The sequence below is a fragment of the Pistacia vera genome, unplaced genomic scaffold (genome assembly GCF_008641045.1).
Source record: "Pistacia vera cultivar Batoury unplaced genomic scaffold, PisVer_v2 Contig1263, whole genome shotgun sequence".
Taxonomy (NCBI): domain Eukaryota; kingdom Viridiplantae; phylum Streptophyta; class Magnoliopsida; order Sapindales; family Anacardiaceae; genus Pistacia; species Pistacia vera.
The window spans coordinates 16839-32334 of NW_022195318.1; the positions used below are offsets into that span (position 1 = coordinate 16839).

General features: G+C 39.9%; 1 pseudogene; it reads right to left on the reverse strand.

The window, feature by feature from the left end:
- Nucleotides 1–9419: 9419 nt before the first annotated feature.
- LOC116120683 lies at nucleotides 9420–14731 on the reverse strand (annotated as a pseudogene).
- Nucleotides 14732–15496: the final 765 nt, after the last annotated feature.

Below are 15496 nucleotides of genomic sequence, written 5' to 3' on the forward strand. Positions count from 1 at the left end.
AAAACAAAGACAATGTAATTTTAAAGCACCAATAAAGGCAATGGAAAAAAAAAATTTAAAATATTGGAAACCATTCCTTTTTTATTGTTAGGTGCTATATGATCATGAAAATTAGCAGGTTTAGAAAATGGTTTGACAATTTATGTGAAATTTACAAACCGAAGTATATGCCAATCAAATAGGAGAGGTAAAAAATACACTTTGAAGTATTTCCAATATGAAACAGATATGGGAACCCGCAAAGAGGCGAAACATCCAGGGAAGCGTCATCAGAAGAAACAAATGAAGACTTCTACTCTTGGGGGGCACTGAAGGCCGAAGAGGACCCGAATCCGAAGCACAGCCTCTGTTAGAAGCTCCACCAAACACAACAACTAATGTACTGTCTTCCATGCAGTTGCAGAATAATGAGTTCAACAATATTGGCAACCCTGAAATGTTACTAAGATCCACAATAGAGAGCCAACATTGATCTTTAGACTATTGGAGAGCCAGAAAATGTATTTTTTCGGTTACAAGATTTGCCTTAGATGTTTTCGCTATCCTGTCTCAATCGTTCATTCGAACAAACATTTAGTGCAAGTGGAAGAATTTTAAATGAAAGGAGGACTAAACTTTCACCAAAAATGATTGAAGTCCTCACAGTTTTCGAGATTGGGAACGGTCGCGCCATCAAGTCAATACGAGGTTGTCGAGATACTTAATAGAATCATTTCAATTTGTAATATAGATGATACGGAGAGGGAGGTCCTAGTGAACCCCAAAATTAGTTGTTTTGTAAATTGTAACTTGTAAATTATTGTCAATATTGCACTCTTTTCCTTACCAAGTTTTTGTCCCATTGGGTTTTTCTTGGTGAGGTTTTAACGAGGCAATAATATTGTAGTTTCTATTTTATTTTAATAAATGAATAAATTTAATTATTTTATTACAATTTATGTATTAAAACTGAATTAATATTTGGAATGTTAACAAAAAAAAAAAATTAATTTAATTTAATTATTGATATTTGAAAAGAAATTAACACTTAACTAAAAACAATTACATTTATTCATTTATAAATTGTTAATTATTCATTTGAAAAGTTAATTAAACATTTAAACTTAAACAAAATAAAACAAAACAAAAGAAAAAAAAAATCAAAAAGAGGGTTAACCCGGCCCAACCCGCGGCCTAACCCGACGGGTTAGGGTTGGCGGGTTGGGCCAGCCAATTCCCCAACATTGGCGGGCCTAACCCGACCTGCCAATGTTGTCGGGCGGGTCGGTCCGAGTCGGGTCGGGTCGGGTCGAACAGGCTGCTTTTCCACCTCTAGTCATGAGCCTCAATGGGCGAATAGCGACACTCAGTCGCTTCATATCGAGGGCAACAGATCGCTGCTTGCCATTCTTCAATGTTCTAAGGGCCAATAAAAAGTTTGAGTGAATTCCTGAGTGCGAACAGGCATTCCAGAGTATTAAAGAGCACTTTGGGAAGCCACCTCTTCTGTCCAAAGCCTCTCCTACAAGAGATCCTCCTCCTGTATCTGTCTGTCTCTCAGTTTGCCATCAGTGCAGCCTTAGTTCGGGAAGAGGATAGGGTCCAATGGCCACTGTATTACGCGAGCAAGCGTCTATTGGATACCGAGATGCGGTATCTGGAAATGGAACGATTAGCTTATGCCCTGCTAATCGCTTTCAGAAAGTTGTGACCGTACTTCCACGCCCATACGATCCATGTAATGACTAATTACCCTCTCAGGCAGGTCCTCTAGAAACTGGAGGCATCCGGTAAGTTACTTAAATGGGCCATGGAATTAAGTCAGTTCATTCTAAAGTATAAACCGAAAGCAACCATCAAATGGTAGGTCGTTGCCGACTTCATATCAGAATTCTCATATCATCCGATGAATGAGTCGGAGCAACAGCCCAACAAAGTCATTCAGGAAACTGCTCAGAATCTATCGACCTGGAGCCTTTACATCGATGGATCATCGAACACAAAGAGAGTCGGGGCAAGTCTTCTCCTTTTGAGTCCCGAAAGGGATCGCATTCATGACATTCTCCGATTCGGTTTTAAGGCAACCAATAATAAGGCCGAGTATGAAGCTCTGCTCGTTGGACTACAGTTGGCCAGAGAAATGGGTGCCACCGCGATCAGTATCCACAGCGGCTCCATGATGGTCATTAACCAGATTTTGGAGGAGTACTGAGCCAAGGAAGAAAACATGATCAGCTATCTGAAGAAAGCTAAGGCCGCACTCAAGCCGTTCAAGCACTTCGCGATCACACAGATTCCTAGAGATAGGAACTCTGTGGAAAATGCCTTGGCAAGGATAGCCTCGTTATTGGATTCGGATGCACCGGAAAACATTCCTGTTCGGTTCATCGAGACCCTCAGTATCAGCCTAATCAAACAGGCCGTGAACGTAACAGAATCAGTTTCCTGGATGACCTCTATCATTTAGTATCTCAGAGATAGGACCTTGCCTGACGACAAGGTTGAGGCAAGGACTCTGTGAACAAGATCTGCTCGTTACACCCTCATCGGAGACCAGCTATATAGGCTAGGGTTTAGCGTCTCTCTTCTCCGATGTGTAATCGACGAAGAGGCAGATTACATCATGAGGGAGATACATGAAGGGATCTGTGATAATCACACCACCGCACGATCTCTCGCAAACAAAATTGTTCGTCAAGGGTACTACTGGCCCCTAATCCAAGAAGACACCTACAACTTTGTCAAAAGGTGTGCCAAGTGCCAGCAATTCGTGGACATACCACGAGCTCCTTCCCACCAGCTGATAACTATGACCAGCCCCTGGCCATTCTCCATGTGGGGAATTGATCTCATCGGTCCCATGCCAGTTGGTAAAGGGGGAGTAAAGTATGTCGTGGTTGCCGTGGATTACTTTACCAAGTGGGTTGAAACAGAACCGTTAGTCGCGATCACGAACAAAAAGCTCAAGGACTTCATCTTCAAGAACATTGTGTGCCGCTATGGGATTCCTCATACTCTTATATCAAACAATGGCAAATAATTCGACAACGAGGAGTTCAAGCAGTTTTGCGACGAGCTGGGTATTCATAAAAAATTTGCCTCAGTCGCAAGGCCATAAGCAAATGGTCAAGTTGAAGCTGTTAACAAAACCATCAAGCACACTCTTAAAGTAAAACTTGGCACAGCCAAGGGGAATTGGGCCGACGGGGAATTGGGCCGATGACCTCCCCGAAGTCTTATGGGCATACAGGACAACTCTGAGAACCTCTACCTCAGAAACCCTTTTTTCTCTAGCATATGGCTACGAAGCAATGATCCCCGTGGAGGTAGGAATCGGTTCACTTCGGAGGGACCTATACAACAAAGCCGACAATGAAGCACTTCTGCGCACAAGTCTGGACCTAGTTGAAGAACATCGCAGCAAGGCTCAGCTAAGGATAGCAACCTACCAGCAACGCGCGAAAAGGTTCTTCGACTCTAAGGTCAAAAGAAGAGACTTCCAGGTCGGCGACCTTGTGTTGAAGAAAGTTCTTCTCGGTACTAGAGAACCAAGTGTGGAAGTTTTGGGACCGAACTGGGAAGGTCCATACCGCATCGCTAAAGTGATAAGACCGGAGACTTATCATCTTAAAAGGCTGAATGGTTCCGAAGTAGCCCGAGCTTGGACTGCTAAGCATCTCTGACCTTATTATCAGTAATTCCGAGCTTAATTATTCCCTTGTAAAGGTCGGTTTTAATTTTTGCAATCTTTGTAATAGCAAGTGTACAATTCTGATCATTTGTAATCATTTTCCCATATATATATACAATTCTGTTCATATCAACTCGTACCAATATTATTATAAACAGTTAGAATGCGATCTCATGTAAAAGAATGCGGAAATTGTAAGTACTCATGAAAGAATGTGAACAGCAATATCTTTATTAATGGAAAAAAGGAAAGCACATAACCATAAAGGGAGAAAACAAGAGAAGCGGATCACTGATCCTCTCCTCCAGGCTAATCGTCGGCCTCCTGATCGGGCGCGGGTTCTTTGGGAACGAACTCAGCCTGTTCATCTTCTGGGTCGGGCCCCTCGAGTTGTTTCCTCAGCTTCAGCCTATGCCATGGAAGCGAGTTCGCTCCGGTAGTCGTCAAGGAGGTCGGACAGATCCATCTCGGGATTCCTCGAAAAAAGAGCAAAGATAGACTGAATCGTCCATTCCGCAGCCCTATTCTCGATCTCCGCCTCTTGCTGCTGCATCCAGTTAGCGAAGTGACGCAACCCTGAGTAAAGTGGAGCTCGGCCTCCAACTCTAACCGTTGCTTCTCGATATTCTCCCACAGCTTACCCCTATCCAATTCTGCTCGCGAGGCTCGATCAATGGCCGTGTTCAGCTCTTGGTCTTTCTCATCGGCCTCCCTGGTGAGTCTGGCCACCGTCCTCCGGAGCTCGTTCATCTCCTCCCCTTGCCTCTCTAGCTCGGCCTTCTGAAAGTCCACCGTGCGAAATGTAGCATTTCTCTCGTTCAGGTACTGGTTCACCGAGGTGATGGACAAATCTCTCCCTGCGTCAACAGCCGCCAAGTCCCATTTAAGCTGCGCATTCTCTTCCCTCATCTCCACCAATCCTTCAGTAGTCCCGAGCTGGACCTTCTATAGAGATAGGTGCATGGAGAGCAAAGCCTGCATAACAAAGAGAACAAAGTTATTTACATCACATAAGCAAATGTCCTCACCAAGGGCAGTTCGTTTACCTGGCCCAGGTGGTAGAAAGACGTGGTCATCAGGTCCATGATACCGGAAGCCATGAACTATTCGAAGACCTCTGTGAGCCCGCATTCGAGCAATGCGAAGACTATCGGCTGCAGATGGTCCGGTAGATGTCCCATCGACTCCAGGACGAGGATACCAGTTCCTGTAGCAGGCTGAGTCCCCCTTGCCGGCTCCTTTCCCGACCTCCTCCCGAGGACAGAGGTCGTTTGTTGCCTCACCTGTTAACCCCTGGGAGCGATGGAAGCACCGGTCGCGCCACCAACTGGCCTTCCTGAGCGGTAGGCTTGGTAGGGTTGCGACCTCTCGAGCTGGATGCCCAAGCCCTCCGGTTCGGATTCTAACTCTTTGGTCCGAATCAACCTCCTCTTTTTAGGCTTTTGAGCCATAGTTTTCTATTTAAGGCAAACAGTGCCCTCAGGTCGGGCCGGAGCTGCCGCTAGTGTGCCCCTGCCAGAGGGACCGCTGGGAGCCGCTCCAGCTTGTCCGATGGTACCCCTTCGAGGGAAGGAAAATCGCCTTGGTCGTGATGACTTAGGCACTCTGGGAGGCATGATCGCTGCATGCGAACACCGTTAGTAAGACAGTTCGCTACGCGAAGAGTAAAAAAAAAGAAGTCAAGAAACTTACTCGGCGGGGTCTCTAAGGCCGCGTCTTTGTTGAAAAAACCGTATTTCTGCAAGTTCGCGGTTGTCATGAGCAGCCTCGTGTCGCGACTTGCTTCAGACAGGAAACCGAAAGTTGTTATCCTGTCTGGGTCCGCGAGCAGATCTAAGTTAGTCATTTTGTTAACTGCCAGAAAAATAAACAACTCGTTAGCCAAGGAAATTAATTCAATGAATTCGAAAGGAAAAAGGATCTACTCGGCTCCCGGAAGCAGCAAAGGCCGTCTTGACGAAAGAAAAAGGACTTCGTCTCGTACAGTCCTACATTGCTCGGGTAGCTGTGTATCCCCGCTTCTATGGTAGGTCGCCTGGACAAGTAGTAGGAATCCTTGTCCTTGCTTTTCTTTAGGATATATGAGCAGCCGAGCTCTACCGCAGTCAGCTCGCCCAACCCATTCTCACGACAAGCGATGTACATGGCCACGACAATCATATACGCGTTCGGCGTGAGTTGCATTGGCGCGATCCCGAAATGATCCAGGATCGACCTGACAAAAGGGTGGAAAGGGATCAACCCCCCACCCGTGAAGATGTCATTGAAGATCGCGGCCAACCCTAGTGGCAGATACCGAGCTGTGCATGTCCTATCACAAAAAACCTCCATGCTGATAGCGTATTGGTCTATCACCCTTTTGAGCTCTTCCTCGGTAAGTACCGAGAAGATCTCTGGAATGGGGTCTGCAGGAGCATCCTGCATGGGCGAACTGGTCCCTTCCTCGGCTCTGGCCGTTGGGGGGTTCATTTTACTGCGGTCTACAAAAGCGACAAGCAGGGAACCATTCAGTCTTCATACACTATCTCGTAAGATGACGTGGAGGAGTAAATATTTCCTCCCTTAAACCCTAGAAAAACCCTAACAGAATACTTAGAGGGCCACCATCAATAAACCTGACTCAACGGAGGATATCTCATCTTCGATGAGATACCAACGGACAGTCGTCGCATGGCAACTGTCGAAAGCAAAATTAAACCAAAAATAAGAGAAGGCATTCGTCTTTACCTCTTGAAATGAGAAAGATTGGCTCTTCTGCTCCGAATATCAATCAAACACCACTCTGGAAGGCAAAGAACCAAGATTTGCAAAAGTTTCTTGCTCTCTCTGAGAATGAAAGTACTATGACTTTGCCTGAAGAAAGCTTGGGGTTTATATAGCTGGGGAAATGGTGCTTCGGTTTCCCGAAGTCAAACGACGTTTGGGCGGAAAACACATCTAACCGTTGATCGTGACCATGTGTCACAAATAAGCGAGGAAGTGTGACCGTCACGTCTTGAGAAACCATATCGTCATCCCCTTCCGTTGAAATACTCAAGCGACGGCACGTTTTCCCTCTTAATGCGCCCATGTCCGCATTTAATGCTCTGATAGGGAATGTCGTTTCAGCATGACTCGCATTTAATGCGCATGGCTGACATTTATTACGCTTAAGACATATCTGTTAGAGCAAAAGGTCCTTCATTTAATGTATCTACTGCAAAAGTGCAACGGATAACATCTGAAGAGGTCGTTATGAAAAACACTCTGTTTTGTAAGTTGCGAGGCGGTGTAACTCTTCAACCTCGTCTCACGTCGGTTGCGAAGCGATGTGATTCCTCAACCTCGACAGATATCAATTGCGAAACAGCGACCACTTATCCTCTTGAAAGCTGCTAAGTGTGAACAGGTCGAAGATTCCACCTAGGTCGGAATCATCATTATAGCACTGGATCCCCAAATCCAGGTCGCTGAATGTAAGGGCAACGATCACCCTAGGTCGCATGCGAGGAAATGTTCTCTCGACCTCCTTCACAATCAAGTCGCTTTAAACAGCATCAAGCACGTCAAATCAAGGCATTTGTAATTTCCAAGATTCGATTCTCAAACCTTAAAAATTAGGGGACTTCTTTTATGCCTAGAAAAGTAGGGCTGACATAGAGCCTAGCCAGCACAAGTGGTCAAGGTCTAGGCAGATCCTGCAGCCATTCAGACGTGGCCACGTCGCGTGCTGGCGTGAGCAACATGCTCCTGCCAGTGCAGTAGGTGTGTGCCAGACTAACGAAAGGCTAGAGGTCGTCCACGTGTCCAATCTCTGCATAAAGCGAGGAGATCACGTGAATAGGTGAATAACGGGACACAAAGGAGGATTTGCACGGTACCTGCCCCTTTTTTACGGATTCTGTAATGATTACCTCATTGTATCCCATTATAAATAGAGAGCTTCTCTCCCGTTTGAGGGATTAGCTCATTTTTACTCTTAATTAACTATCTTCCTTCTGTAACAGCCCTCTCTCTCTCTCTCTCTCTCTCTCTCTCTCTCTCTCTCTCTCTCTCTCACTCATTTGTACTCTCATCACCTCGCTAGTCTGCGACCTGATCCTTCAAATATAAATACAATATCAGTGGATGTAGGATTCGCTTGGTCAAGCATCCGAACCACTTTAAACATTGTCTTGCGACCATTTACATTCTCAATCCCCCAATCACGTGTGTCTTCTAGGCCAACTCAGTATTTCATACGTGCGTTTAGTTGGTGTCAAAACCACGCATCAACAGGGGATGTGTTTGGTGGTGTTGGGGTGTTCCAACGACGCTGGAATCAGGCGATGAGGTGGAAGGAAAAGGTTGAAGAAGAGGTTGGGATTATGATAATTTTGAACTTAAAATGGTTATTTTTCTAAATTTACTAAGTGGAGGGTTAAAAAAAAATTATTAATTTATTTGTCAGATAATAGGACCTCTGCATCCTAAAAATTGTTAACCCTTGTTTTAAGGGTTTTAATATGGAATAAATACAACCAATGGTATTAATTTAGGCTTTCGGTAAAGCTCAGGTGGGAACATGTCGTTTGCTCTTTTAAAATTAAGAAAAACAAACACCTTTAACTAAATTATTTTAAAAGTTGGTTATTTCAAAAGGAGACTCATAAATGATATAAAAGAAGCCATAGCAATCCCAAACTAAACTAAACCTTAATTACGAAATAAAATAATATTCCAATACCTATAATTTATTTGCCTCAAAGAAAAGCGAATTTTATTAGACTTGGGGAAATTAAGCATAATATAAACAGAAGAGTAAAAGAGAGAAGCGATGGAAGCCATGTTTTTTGTTAAACTAAATTAAGCGAAGATTTACAGACATATGATGTTCGATCTTAAACCCTCGCAATGAAGCAACTAGCAATTAGTTAATTAACTGAGACAAGCATGCAGTTTGATGATCGATCAGTAGATTCTGGCAGCAGAATGAAGAGGAGGACCATGCAAAGCCCGAAGACGACGACTAGTCTTGGCGCGTCCTGGAGGATCGTTAGCTTCCACATCATAAACATAGTGAGCTATTGTTACAGATACAAGAATCACACACAAGCACACCACCGCATAACACTGTCGACCCAGTTTCCATAACAATCCCTGCTGTGTCTCCATCTCTAATTATCTCTGGATATCTATCAGATTAGGAAGATAAAGGGTGTGTAATTTTTGTATGGATATATAAAGAAGAATGGTAGCAAATGGTTTTGGGTTTAAAAAAGGGGAAATAAAACAGGGGGCAGGGAGATGGTGGAGAGGAAGTAAGGATTGTTAAGGCAGGGCTTGTCGTTTTGTTGCAGAAATAAAGCCGAAACTGATAATTCTTTCTTGAAATCATTACCAGCAGACTTTTAACTGAACAGCAAAGCAGTTTGTCCGTGCATGCAATAACACTTGGATATATGGCGCTTGCCATTTGTGAATGCCACCGAAGCCCCGGGTTTCTTAACATGTTTATCAGCTACACTTTACACACTAGAAATAAAAAATTACTGATAATTAATTTAAACAAAAAACAATGAAACAGTGTACAATTGTCTTCAATCTGTATATATATAATATGCATGCACTATGGTGCAGAGAACAAAAGAAACCTACTGTACAAGGTGATGCAAAATCAAAGGCCTTAGTAAACCTAATGGCCTATATCATGCTCATGCCATCATCCTTGAATTGTAGTAAATAGTACATATATATGTAGTATCGCGTCTTTTAATCATGAAATTAAAGCCTAACTAATGCTTATATACTTGTCCTTTATCGAATGAAAAATCTTTGGCGATGCAATCTTGTGTTGGCGGGGGAGCAGAAGGTGGTGGTTGTGATTCGGCTCATTGACTTCCGGATCATACTCTATATAGTAATTTGGTTGATCAGTATTATTGTTATTGTGATGGTAATTAGATGATGATGAACCATCACCCCGGTAGTGATAGAAGGGGATGGAGAGTCGGTTTCGGATGCTCGATACGAAATTGGATTTCTGGGTGAGGTGTGGACGCTGTCCACTTCGCTCCTGTAGTGCGGAGGAGGTGCACCGGAGATGCGTGGTGGGATGGAGTGGTTGGTCTGCTGGAGAAAGGGGTGACAGAGACGGAGCCCTTGTTTTGTTTAATGTGTTTCTTAGCGGAATGATGCCAATTCCTCAGTGCTGCTGCCACTTTTTCGTTAAAAGGTTGGTTTCATGTTTGATCCCATCTGTTAATATATAAGTAACAAGATAAGTAAATATTTGAACTGGTTTTAGAGTGATTAGCAAAAATTAATTAAAGCAGTTAGTACCTGTGTTACAAGGGCATAGAGAGGAGGAGGTAACGTAGCTGCAAAGAAACTGAATGACGACCCTGCAAAAATCACCCGAAGTTGTATTGTTTTAGTGAAAATTGATTAATAAGATTAACTGATAAAAGGATCTGTGATTCATGAATTCAAAAGCAAAAGCAAAAGAAGGGTTCATAATTAAGTACCCCATTATGACTCTGGGACTATATCCTCAGTGTTCTCATGGAAACACGATTTCAATCCGAATTCATACTGAAAGTGAAATAATATTCAAGTTTCATCAAGTTTACCCCATTACAATGATTTTAAATAATTAGAAGTAAATTGTGTGTTGATAAGGAGCTTACCCAACTCATGCTAAGAAAGCAAGAGAAGGCATTCTGCAATGGTAAAAGTAGAGATGAGTAAAATTTACGTTATTTATGTTGATCGGTGATTAATTGAATAGTTAAATAATGAAAGTATACCTGAAAGAGAACAAAATTGATGAGATAAAGAATGAGGTGAGGGCGGTTGAACCAAAGAGGTCATCACCGGGCCAACCACGGTACACCCTTTACAACTTCCCCTCTCTCCACGATTCTCAGTCCCATTTTGCTTATAATCACCTGCAGCTTCGTTCCCACTAGGAGGATTACCTGCAGGATTTGATGGATGTTAATTACAGCTGGAGCCACTAAATCATATATAAAATACCAAATGAAGTAGCTAAGGAAGCTTACAATTAATGGGATAAACGGGAGCATAGATAAGAACGTGCCTGTACACAGAATGACAAAGTTTAATTAGAATAATCCCATCATGCATGCAGGATCGAAAGTTGTTCATTACAAACGCCATTTACTCACCATGAGTGTGAAGAGCAGGAAAATCACAGCGAAGAACCAGATTGGTGGACTGAAAAATGAAAAGATAAAAAAGAATTAATTAATACTTTACATTAATTTGTTAAATATAATTAACAAGGTTTGAAATGTACTTACTAACCTGATTCCCACAACAACCTTGAATTCCTCTTCCAGTGACCTATTGATGATTTTTGGAAGTCAAATCTGGTGTGGCTTTGGGGGGCCAAATGTGCCTAAAAAACAAGGGAAAAATAGACCGTGTTAAAATTGACAAAATAGATTGATTCGAAGACAAAAACAAATTGGCTTAGTACCTAGACTTGGCCAAAAAACCGGCAAAAACATTTGTAATTATATTTTTATAATAAATTACCTGATAAATCCATGGCGTAAAGTTAAATAATCGACTTTGGGAACTGAGCGAACAAATTGCTGAAGAAACAAACCTGCAAAAACAAGTCACAAAATGTGAAAATTATTAAAAATTTGAACAAGAATTTACCCCTGGCCCTAATTCACTTGCACACGTAACATAAATCTATTCGATATGAATAAGGATAAGGATTGAATAGAAAAGTTTTACAATGGGAAAAGTCAAAATCATACAAATGGGAAATTATATTTGGCGGAAAATTGGACGGCTGTGGTTGTTTCTCTGAATAGTGTGTATATATATTTTGAAGACCGTTACTACTTCATCAATATCATTCATGCATGATGCATATAAAGACCGTTACCTAAGATATTAATAATTTCTATACGAACATAAAAAATAATGTAAGGTTGATGTTACCTTACCTGGTCCTACATCTACAATCATACATCACGATTCTAATTTTCATCATATAAATTTGTATATTCATTGTCTATTTATTTAATTTCTTACATGTTGTATGTTACTGGCATTCATGGTAAATAATATTTTCAACTAAAACATAATTAAATCCTTTAAATAAAGTTTTTTTTTTTTTTTTTATATATATATATATATCAACTGGTCCATATGATGTGCATAGTTATATAGCTAACTCTATCAATATATCAATATTATCGGCTGCCATGCAAGAAAACTGTAGCTTTCGTTCTTCCAAACTTTGTTGAATGTTGGTTAGTATTAACTAGTTCTTAATCCACTTTCTAATAATAAATAGAGGAAAGGAGAGTTTAATCCATGCAAAAGAAATTTTACATAGTTCATCTTATCATGGCTTTCCTTTATTGAAATTAGACGGTTTCCTCTCTTAATAAAGTAAGTAGACGATGGACTATTCTATATAAATTTTCATAAACTTGATAATTGTAATGACAATAAGTAGAAAAGGAAAGAAGATAACTTACTATCCAAATGAGGCCAGGTGTCTTGGTCCAGAAGTTCAAATGCCTTCTGCCAAACGATGTCTCTCTTGCAAACCTGAACCTCTCAGGATCTGTCACAGAATCAAATACAGTAATTGTCATATCATCGCCATAGAAATCTAAATGTGCAAGCTACACATGTTCCTAAAATTTTATACGGATCTAAGTAAATATCTGAACGGATCTTCGTCATATATTGATTGGAAGATTTCTTCTGAAATGACTCATACTAATTAAATAGACGAGCCACCACAGGAAATAGCTATATTTATCTTTATAAAAGACCCTATATTTTCAAAAGCTTGAGTCAATTTGAGTTATTGTATCATGCCAATTATGTCTTTATACTGGTTAATTATGAAGATTAGGCTAGGATTACCTTATCGTTATCCAAGAGTTGTCAACTTCATCCAAGTTTTGTTAAGCATCCATGTCAATACAAATAACATTATTCTAGTATCGTAGAATTTTCTTCAAGTTCTAATACATTATCTTGTGGTCTTCTAAATTTGATAAATTGAAGAAATTTCAAGGAATATTACGATAAACTTTACGTCTTGATTGGACAAGGAATATTACGTAAACTTTACGTGTATATATAATAGTATTTGGAGGACTAATTACCGTGTGAGAACTGATACTCTGCTGTTCTTGTTTCTTTCTCCCAATGCTTCCATTTTCTCATCTGGAGACAACAAATGGCAAAACCCGCTCAGATAATGAAAGAGAGGAAAGGAGAGGTAGGTAAAGGTTAAATTTAAATATGTATGTAATGTAACAATGTAAATAAAGGATTTTATTTACCTTGGCTCTCCCCAAAGCCATGGTTAGAATACAGTAAAGGATGTGGAAAACGGCTAACACGAAGATGAAAATGTGGAGTTGATGAATACCTTCTGACGATACAAATGAAACTTTGCCCTGCAAATATTATAAATTTAAGTGCACTTGAGTCAACATATAACTCTAATGAAAAAACAAATTAGATCATGTATGCTATTTGAAGCATAGATATGTGCTACTTGACTTCTATACCTCTTTAGTTTTCTTCTGTTAAATTCTATGTTAACTAACAACAATTATTCCATAATACTTCACCTGGTTTGATTCTTTAAATAAGAATCTAAAGGTTTGATTTATTTTATTTTTTATTTTTTTTGGTGATCGGAGATGTCTCGATCAGTTTATACGTACCTCAACTAATATCTTGAAACCCGAAAGTGAATAACTAGATTATTGACCTAAAAGTTATTCAAAGTAGGATGATGAACGTACTCCACAAGAAATGTTTGCATGACGGGACAATTTTTTAATCGAATTTGGTAACTTATTTTTCTTTGAATTAAATGAAACAATACATATATTTTGTGAAGGAAAATGCTTCCCATAAAAGCATATGCAAGGATAATAACTAAATTTGCACCTTTTCGACATTCATACACGATTGTGGGTGGCTATATTATTGGTGACACACTGATTATTAATTCATTATTCCACATATTGACCTTTTTGTATTCTGTTCCCACTTTTAATGCATAGTAATTTATTTATTTGCATGAAAAACATGTGGATTGACGCTAATCCGTGCTTTTTACTAATAAATTTATTCGGGAACCTAAAAGTTGACGATCTAGATAGAAGCCTAGAACAAGACTTATATATATATATATATATAAAAAATATACCTGTTCTGCACATTTATCAGTTGATGCTGCGGTGGCCAAAGATCGTCGAAAGGTTCCACCAGAGACCATAATCGCGAGAAGTTTCCGGCGGTTTTCATCATCTGTAGTTTCTGTTGTTTTTTCCGTCTGCCCGGTTATTTCCTCTTCTTGCTCCTTATCACATGGATGCCATGTACTCGCGATACTCTCCGATACGCATATATTCGATATTAGACCTTGCCCTACTGTTAGCAGCAACGATATGAACCCCAACAACATAAGTTCTACACCAGCAAAAAAGAAAATGGCAAAATTAGGTTATGGGATTAATATATATATACAGAGTGATAGGCATGGTACTGAAAAAAAAAAAAAAAAAAATGGTGCACCTGATTTGATCTTTTCGAGTGATTCATAAAGAGCTCTCTTGTGTTTCTTTCTCAACCACTGGATATATACACAAATATATATCGGATCAAGAACTTCAATATTTGAGTGTAAAATCACTATAGATCTTATATAATTTTTGCTATTGAAATAGCTAGCTGATACTTACCTTTCCAATCAGGTGGATTATGTATTCAATAAAAATTGATATCACAACCAAAAAAAAACAAACCACAGCCACCGCCCAAGTCGGTGTTTGCTCTAAAGATCTTCCTCCACTTTCTCCTGCCATGGTTTAAACTTTCTCGTTTTGAAAAAAAACCAGCAAATTAAGTTCGGTAATCACAGTATATGTGTATTTATCTGAGTTGTTGAAGCTCCAAACGCAGAGAGGCAGAGAATAATAATATTTATGATATCAAAAGTTGTACAAATGAGGGAATATATACAAAGCTTAATTTGCTTATGGGTTTTTATGAATGAAGTTTGGACTTTGAAAGAGGAAAAAGAAGAAACGAAAGGCAAGTAGACGACTTTGACATTAAAACGCGTGCGAGATAATTAGGCTGAAATTTTCGCAATACAAAAAGGCTACTTGATTTGATCAAAATAATATTTAATTGTTTGACCATTGAAACACAGGTGTGTTCTTATAATTAATTAATCACCGTTGATCACTCTACAAAGTCGATTAATAGTTTTTTGCTTATCTAATTAGTCATTTGGTGGGCGATCATCCAATGTTTTATAAGTAAAGTTCAAGTATATAATTCCCTCGTGTTTCATCAAGGATTTGATTCGTCAAATTAAAAATAAAAAAAACTATAATTAAACAACCGTGACATTCAAAATGTATTATTATATATTCCTATCTATATAACTTACGGAATTTTGGGAAATTTTATGTAATTTTCTGACTTGGTCCGGCCGTTTCTTTATTATGTATCAATATCATTATATATAACTTAAACAAAAAATTTCTCAAAGACCAATTAATAAAAATAATTTTGAATTTTTTTAATTAAAGTGATATTCATCGTTTAAGGTTGACATAAGAGGGGTTACAAGAGATAATCAGATCATACATAATCTTTTTGGTCTTATTTTTTGTTGATACAGAAATCTACACCAACCAGAGAATTCTGATTGACCCTGTCGAAACCGGAATGAATGTGCGCTTGATTACCGATAACCAGCAGTGGATGAATAATAAATGCAACAAAGTAAATGGCAGAGAGATTTTTAAAGTGGTTCGGCAAGTTAGAACTTGA